We start from the raw sequence: 8,921 nt of genomic DNA, 5'->3' as shown, positions 1-8,921 counted from the left end.
TCTTAATCTGAATGTCTTTCTACAACATGATCCTGACTTACAGGGCTTATGGACATCTTCCTTGTTTTTCTTAGAGTGAAAACTGATCTTGAGAGAGAATGTTTTGACGTTCATCTTTTCTACAGAAGATTAAATAATGTCAACTTCAAGCTCCAGTTTCCATGGCAATAGAGCAAACTCAATTTAATCTTGAGGACCATGTGATTTGTCAACAGTAAATGTTGTTTTATGTTATTTAGGCGGAGGTTATAGATCAGTTTTCTTTCCAATGTCCTATGTTTTGTGTCCTTTGTCTGATTTTAACCTGACCGAATGTATAAAACTTGACCTGCAGTTGGACTAAGTTCGGCTCTTGATATGGTTTCCACAATAAAAATGAAATTCTCTTCAATTGAACAGATTCATTGCCACAGCATCGTGCTGTTGACCCTCTCCATGTCCTCGCCCTCTCACCAGTGCACTCGCATATACAGACACACACACACTTATAAAATCGTCCACCCACTCAAATCCACAAACATTTTGGCAACCCTCCTCCATCCTGCCCGTCTGGAGTGGCGGGGTCAGGGGGTCGGGGATGACAACATGGCAGCTGTGATGTCTTCCAACGCGGTCCCTCGGTCCAGAGCGGCATGACGCTGAGGCTGTTTCCCAGAAGGAAGTGACCCGTGTCTGAAGGGGTGCTCTGTTGTCCAATCGGAGGACCGCTGAAGCCTGGCAGCGCTATACCTGCTCGGGCCACGCTGCTCTCCTTTTCCTCTGACAGACAACAGAGGAGGAAGGAGGCGTGACCAGGCAGCTCATCATCTGCATCCAAACGTGGCCGCTGAGAGAGTGAGGGAGAGCAAGACACAAACGGAAACACAGAGGTAATCTAACCTAGAATAAAGAATAGAGCAAAAGTATATATATGAAATGGTTTATTAACAACAATCAGAAGGCCAGATGTATAAAGATGTCTGTCTGTCTGTGTCCTGTTATTCAGGCCTGTAGTCACTAGTGGAATGTCTCTTCGGACCTACAGATGCCATTCCCTGCATACCTGATCTCTTAGCTGTCCCTTTACACAGCAAAACATCCCCAGTGTCTCCTTTGGATAATTACACTGCACTCAGGGCAGCTACAGAAAATAGCTCTGCATCTTTTTGAAGTCCTGGAAATGCCTCTGCCTCATTTGAATCTATCATTTTGTATTCCCGGACAGGAAATGAAAAGCATTCTTCTTTTTTCCCAGTCATGAATGACTCCAATGACTTACTGCTAACATATTTAGCACCGATCCAACTCTCTTTCAGGTTTTTTTTACACTTCTTTTACACACACACACACACACACACACACACACACACACACACACACACACACACACGTCATGAGGATAAGTTTGATCATATCAAACCTGGGAAAAGTGTATGGGAGCTACTGTACAAAATATGCCAAACAATAAAATCAGTGAATGTGACCTGTGTGCTTGTACAGTCTTGTTGACAAAGGCTTAACACTGTTTATCTGCCTGTTTCAACACATGCCTGCACACTGAGTAAATCCACCCCAATCTATTCTGCACACAGGTGACGTTTACAGACAAACACCAAAAACAAAATGTTGAAAACATGTTGAAATCAAAATTCAAGTATAAAGTGTTGTTGTTGCTTTGGACCAAGAACACACGTGTCAGCAAACAGCAGGGGATGAAACTGGGAAGGAGGCTGGCCGAGAGTTTGGTGCCTCCTCTGATCTCCTGCAGCAGGTTGGCGGAGAAGAAGCCGAGCTGTCCCGTGCTCACCTTCAGGTAGCCGTCGACCTCCTCACCCTTCTTCACTACAATCTGAGGACACGCACGACAAACACACTTAGACTGGGAAAATGAAAAATGTCTTCCTCAAGTGTAGGCTGGTTGTTTTCCTCGATGCTTGACTGCACACAAGTGTTTGCAATTCAACATTCGAGAATGCACAGGGACCAATTTCTAAAAGCAGAACAAGTCTCAATGGCAAGTGATGAACAGAAATTTGCATGTAAAACATGTTTGGAGACTGTAAGAAGAATTTTGTCTCTGCAGATGTGCAAAAAATAGAGCAATTTGTAAAATCTCACCGACTAATCATGAAAAGGATTTGACCCTAACAGCTATATGTAGATTACGTGTCGCTCAAAATTTGTCCCTGAACTTTTCAAATCTTGATTTGCAGATTTGTTAAAGCTACTATGTGTAGAAGTGGAAAACTACCCACTTTGGCACCACATGACACGATGAAGACACTGTAGCAGATAGCAATGCATGCAGCTGAAGAGTTTCCATGTCTTCATAAGAGCAACAGGAATTTTAAAGTTAGTCCTCGAGTTAATTTATGGCAACTGTGAGGTTAGTGACTGAACAGAAGTCAGTGACACTGCAACATCTGTCTCTTCATGTCAACATGACGCACATGATGGCTGTATTTAGGTGAGTAACTACACCATGTTTAATTCATTGAACAGGAAAGCACCCTGTGTTTTTAAACCCCCCGGTGTAAAGAACTGCATAATTACTGCGTTTGTTATTTTCCTCCTCTGGATCAGTGTTTAATAATTATTATTAAGTAGTATTCAACTTCAACAGTCCCCAGTGTTTGTAAGAGAGTGGATTAAGCTTGGCTTTAATTAAGACAACAATCTATCGAGAATTGATTTGAGAACTGGCCAGAGCTTATGGCTGCATGCTGGTGCGGACATCACTCCTGTGTATTTGTGTGTAAAGTATAGAGTGTGTTTGTGTTTCTGCACCTATGAGGATCAACTGTCCTCACAGTCACAAAAAGAAACACAACAACTTATTACAACTTCTTGATTCTTTATTATTTTAGTGTGTTCAGCTTACAGATAAGACTGGGATTAGGTTTATTAGTGGAGGCATTAATGGTTTGGTTATATAATCATGCATCTGAGTGTGTGCACATGTGTGCACATGTGTGCACATGTGTGCGCGGGTGAGCTTGGGTGTTAACCTGGTCTTTCTTCAGAGTGATTTGGCCCATCTCTTTGTTGCCAACGAAGGAGCGCGTCACCTTCTAGACCCTTTCTCCTGCTCGCACTCGGATGATGTAGTTGGCAGATATGAAGCCTGTTCTCGCTCCGATCTTCCCCTGTTGGAGCCAAACATTTAAAAGAATATCACTGTAAACCAGAAGCTCAACACTGAAGAACAGCTCTCCAACGTGTGAGCTGCAGCTCTAACTATCAGCGTTTACGTTGTTTTCCCTTTTGGTCCCTTGATTGTCGATTGACTTTACAACTACATAAATAATGAACACAAAGCTCAAATGTAGCTGACTTGGAAGTTGATAAACGCAAACATGAACGCAAGTACAATTTCATAACTTTTGGAGAGCAGGCAGGATTGAAAACATCACCTTGACATCCCTGTGAGTAATACGAGGAAACAGATCTAAGACTCACTCTCCACCATTCCTCATTGGAGTCATCCATCACTGTGATGCGGTCAACAGCACTTGGGAACAAACAGGATATTAAATATCTAAAAATTTAACAATGACACAAAAAAATATGTTTGATGCAAGTGAGACGGCCAGGCTTACTGAACATCCAGATCGACCTTCTCTACGGTACAGAGACAGATAGTAGTGACACTGACTGAACGCGCCGATCTTCCCCGGCTGAAGCTTTTTACTCTGATGAGAACAAACATACAAAGCACAGTGCTGACTTAACATCACCCGCCATGTCCACATCTCAAATATATTCAGTTTACTGTCACAGAGGAGTAAAGAAACCAGAAAATATTCACCTTTAAGAAGCTGGAATCAGAGAATTTTGACTTGTAACCAATTAATTGTTGGCAATTAATTGAATAGATGACAAGAAATGGATACATTTGTTAATCATTCATTAACTGATCAGCTTTCATCATAGTTTTCATCGATCATTGTGGTCATCACCAGCACATTGTCATCAGCAGGAAACTTGTCTTCTCTTTTGTCCCCGTCTGAGTTTTCTGGCAGACAACACCAACAAAAACGAGACAAACAAATGCTTGACCTTTACATATTGTATCTCCTTTACTGTAACACATATTTGATGTAATTCTACAGGTGCTGGATCAAAAACAAACGGATTCAAAGGTTTGGAAAAAGATCAGCATATTGTAATGACGGCTGCCAGCTAATTTAATATAACAAGCAATGTTTTGATCTACCAGGGAAAGATTTAACCCTTTACAATGCTGCCAGCTGTTCAGCACACACTTTACCTCCTTCACCTCCTTCATCCGCCTGTTTGGGCTGGGACTCATCATCATCCTCATCATCATCATCATCTGAACAATTTAAGATAAACAATACGTAGTAAATATATTTAGCTAACTTATTGTCACACATCTTATAACTAAATTGTGCTTTAACAATCTGATTAAAATAGACATACAAAATACATTTGAAGAAGACAAAAGGGTAAACAAATCAGTAAAAACAACGTACTTTAACAGTAAAGGAAATAAAACAACTCAAAAGAAGATTCTACGAACCAACCCGGTGACCTGCAGTCAGGGCTAGAGTGACCCGTCCAACAGGCCATTATAGAAAATGATGATATTTTAACACAATAAATAATTGCACCATGTGAACAGATAGATGTGTGCTGTAAAAATGTTATTAGTGCATTCACGCTCACATCGTTCTTGTCCTCTGAACCTTTTTTACGCTCCTTGTTGGGCATGACCACACAGCGTCTGCAACACAGGGTCAGTGCGGTTCGACTGTGCTGCCAGTCGAACGTCATCCATCAATAATGAAACAGAGAAAACACGAGTGCAGGTGATTGTGCAGTTCTAGACGTATTTAAGATTGATTAACTTCAGGCCTGATTGTTTAAAAGGGAAAAATCCACCAAAACAACGACGGGGAAAAGATCCGGACACTGAAATAAGTGAGGACATGTGGCCGAACGCCTGAGAAACACAGTCGCACGCCAACAACTATCGGTACTATTGATTTGCTTTTTTTATCGCTCCAAAACAGAAGTCCCAACGGCCTGGCAGTCAGCTCTGCTGCTGGAGGGAATGTGGAGAAATGATGGTTGATCATGTTCACGTTTTCTGGCCCCTCTATTTAAACTTTCTAGAAGGATGGAGCAACAGCCATCTCAAAAACCCTGGGCTTCAGTATCAGTTTGACAGTCACATCCCTCTGTCTTGGACACATCGCTGACAGGCTAAGTAAAGATGACACCTATACCTCCTGAGGATCTATAGCTGGCAGCAAGTCAAAAGGCCATCACAAAATACTGGCTTTGTGAAAACTGTCCCACAGCATCGAGCGGAGAAGATGAACTCCCCATCACACACATGCACCGCTGATCTACATGACAAAAACGTCTCTTTCATGTCAAGATTTAAAAAAAAATTAAACTCAACATTAGGCTGGGAAAGAATTGCACATGTTGAAGAATATTTACCAATATTTTGGTATTTTTGTGAGATCTGTCGTTGACCGGTTTGACTGGTTCTGGAGGAGGTGGTTCGTCTTTGTCTTGGTCCTCTACCTCTTCGTCATAGATGAAATATATCTAGATGCAGGTGAGGAATGAGGTTCAAATTCAATAAAGATGGGTCATATATGAGCAGTATTGTGCTGGAAGACAAATCATGAAACACAATGAACTTAGATGTTGTGTGCCAGCAGATAACGGACAATAATGGTGAATAGAAAACAAATATGTGATCATTTTATCTGCCAATATGTTTTCATTCAAGCAAAGTAGAAAACAAACAGAATAAGATTCAGTTTTGGGATTTCATTGAATTATTCTCTTCTGTTTGCTTTTTTTTATTTAACATTCCCAGTATCCTGCAACACACACAGCCTGTCAGGTTTAAATGAGAACCCTGCTATTAATACTGAGCCTCCCACAGTCTCAGCCACAGTCATATGGAGCTGTGTCATATCAGCCAGAGATAGACCCATGAATAATGAATTCAAACACGTGTCAAAACTACTGTATGTCTTTTTTTATTTGACAAAAATTCATAAATTGAGTTTAGAAAGTAATTTTGCACGAAGCGGGGAGTTTTTTTTGTGCACTTTTTTGTATGCACACACACACACACACACACACACACACACACACACACACTCAGAGGGACGCCTGACCTGAACTGGATCCGACTCTCCCTCACTGGAAGGATCAGTGGAGTCCTGTGGCCGCCAGGCTGTGGATTTACGCAACAATAACTGATAATTCCGGGGACAGTTCACACGTTACAGCACAATCCCTCTATTTAGCTGTCAGGATTCCTAAACAAACCCATCACAATGTCTCAGTACATACGGCAGTTTAGAGTTGACTGATGCCAACCCACTTTAGCAATTTTTCACAAATCAAGAGAGCAGAAAAACAGAGGACGTGATATTTGTCCAAACAGCAAGTATTAAAAAGTATATATGCTAACAAGAAATTAGGCAGAATGAATACAAATCGATATGTTAAAGGACCAGTTCATACTCTGAAAATACATACAATACTTTTCTCCAGTGGTATCTGACTACTCTGATAGTTTTCGGTTTTGTTGACCTTCATCAAACTGCTAAAAAGTGTGATTTTGGACTGAAAGATGAAATATAAATCCTTCACTGTTAAGAGATATAACAGCTTTTTATCAAAGTGTTGTTGATGTAAAAATACTGAACTGATGCCAAATTCCAGAGTGCTGCAGAGGTGTCTTAACTGTTATGACTGATGTATGTTAGCTGTATGAATCAGACGATGATAGTTTAAACTACCTGAATTTGATTTAAACATTTGTTACGATGTTTTGTAAAACAGCAGCAGAATTTATTTCCTGCTCAGGTTCAGTTTTCTTTTTATGTCCATTTCAGCCAATTTCTTATTTAAAATATTTAAAATAGTTATTAATATCACATTTATCAACATAGAAGATGTAACACAAATGAGATGAATTTTTAAAAAAAATTTGTTTTAGCAGAAAACATCACTGAATTTTTTTTTTAAGAATAAACAATGAGGCAGACATGAGTAAAATACAGTATATGTCGATTGGACAGAAATAATTCACAATGCCATGTAAAACTGTTTGTTCAGAGCCACTTGGCATTGATGAACAGTAAACTGCCCCTTGATGTGTGTGTGTGTGTGTGTGTGTGTGTGTGTGTGTGTGTGTGTGTGTGTGTGTGTGTGTGTGTGTCTGTGTCTGTGTGTCTGTGTGTGTGTGCCACATGTTGCCTGATATTGGATGTCTCACCGTGTTGTCCTTCTCTTTCACCACATCATCAGGCAGAGGGGGGTTGTCATAAAAATCCAGCGAGTCCTTGTCATCCAACCTGTCATCACCGGGTGGCAAATGTCACATTGAGAAGCACATGTTGGAATGCAAAAGACCAATATGTGGCTAAGATTTCTCATGGTGGTCTTACAGTATCAGTGCCTTAAGTGTCACATTTCAGTTTTCTAAAGTATTATTTATGTGATTCTCTGGTATATGATATTACATTTAATTTGATATTCCTTCCGTACAATTTGATTATTTCCAACTGCCTATGTTCTTCCCTTTGTTTTTTAGATTATTAAGATCACAAAAAAGGAAAACTTGGCTTTAATAGTACTCAAACACCTTGTAATTTATCCATCAGTTATCTGCATTAGGCAGCTAGTTCAAATATGTTTACTCCTTTCCTGGTCTGTCTGCAGATTGAATTTACAAGTCGTAATAAGCCATGGTGCCGTTTGGTCAGTCGAGGTCTATATCCTCCAGGTATTCAGAGTCAGGACCAGCATCACTTCTGTTGCTGTGAAGGGATACCCAAAAAGTGTCCTCTGAAATCCAACTTCTTTGTGCTCGGGTTATATTCAATGATCAAGCAGAAACGTTTGATCGAGATAAAGATTTCTCTTGTTTGATTAATATCTCACAGGTTTTCTCATCATGTTTGGCCTTGCGTTTGTTATCAGTGAACAAAGTGTAGCTATCCTCAAGACGCAGCGAGCGCTGAGGTCTGCTCTGGAGAGGCCACTTCATTTTAGCAAAGTTTAAACGGTGTAGCCTGGTAAAAGATGGCAAAAACTTACACACGGGCTTTTGCCCTTCTCAGGTTGCTCTACATGTTAGAATAACAAGAAAACATTCAGTGATCCAACACTTAACAAGTGTCCAGCAGGTATTAGTAAGGGGTTAAATAAAATGACAAAGGGAGGATGGATCATTCATGCAACTGACCGTGAAACTTAAAATCCACTTCCTCTCAAAGAAAGGTGGCTCCTGCAGCTGTCAGGAGGCCCCTGCAGCTTGCAACTTCTTGGGACCCTTTCTAACTTTTTCTACCAGCCCTGTTATTCAGTCCTTTACACGCTCAACTTTCCAAATGACGCTGCAACAGGTGGGAGATTGGGATGAGTAATGCCAGCAGGCCAACCCAGCCCAGGCCTGAGTCTGTATGTGTGCGCGTCCATGGGACTGTTTGGGACAGCTGAGCCCTTTAAAAGCTGGAGACACTCTCCCTGCTGAGTGTTCAGCCTGTCATTAAATTTACTCAGAAACATCAAGGGTTAAAGATGGAACAAATAATAAACATGAAATCAGAAGATATTTATTTATTTATTCATCAAACATTTGATTTTGTCATTGAAGCTGTTTTGACAAAAACCAGTAAATAGATTATATGAAGTTACCTCTCATCTAGTGAGGAAAGAGCCTGAAGACGTTCATATCAGGGAGTACAAAGTATAAAATAAATACACACAATTATACATCATATTTTTGTTGTCATGGTAACACGATATGGTGCAGCAAAGTGCTGTCCCATTCATATTTACACCATTTCAAGCCCTCACAGTCTCTCACACTCAACCACTTACCAGGTGACGTCAGTAAATCCTTGAGGGTTCCGGGTTTGAGGGTTTAGGGGGGACAT

The 8,921-nt window shown here is 40.7% G+C and overlaps 1 pseudogene; it reads right to left on the bottom strand.

The window, feature by feature from the left end:
* Window positions 1-505: 505 nt before the first annotated feature.
* On the bottom strand, window positions 506-8,921 carry LOC142970752 (SH3 and cysteine-rich domain-containing protein 3-like; annotated as a pseudogene).

Source organism: Anarhichas minor, unplaced genomic scaffold (genome assembly GCF_050575085.1).
Source record: "Anarhichas minor isolate MPS153535 unplaced genomic scaffold, ASM5057508v1 ptg000043l, whole genome shotgun sequence".
Classification (NCBI taxonomy): domain Eukaryota; kingdom Metazoa; phylum Chordata; class Actinopteri; order Perciformes; family Anarhichadidae; genus Anarhichas; species Anarhichas minor.
The sequence above is the reverse complement of the archived record's forward strand: the minus strand, read 5'-3'. Positions and strand labels throughout refer to the sequence as shown.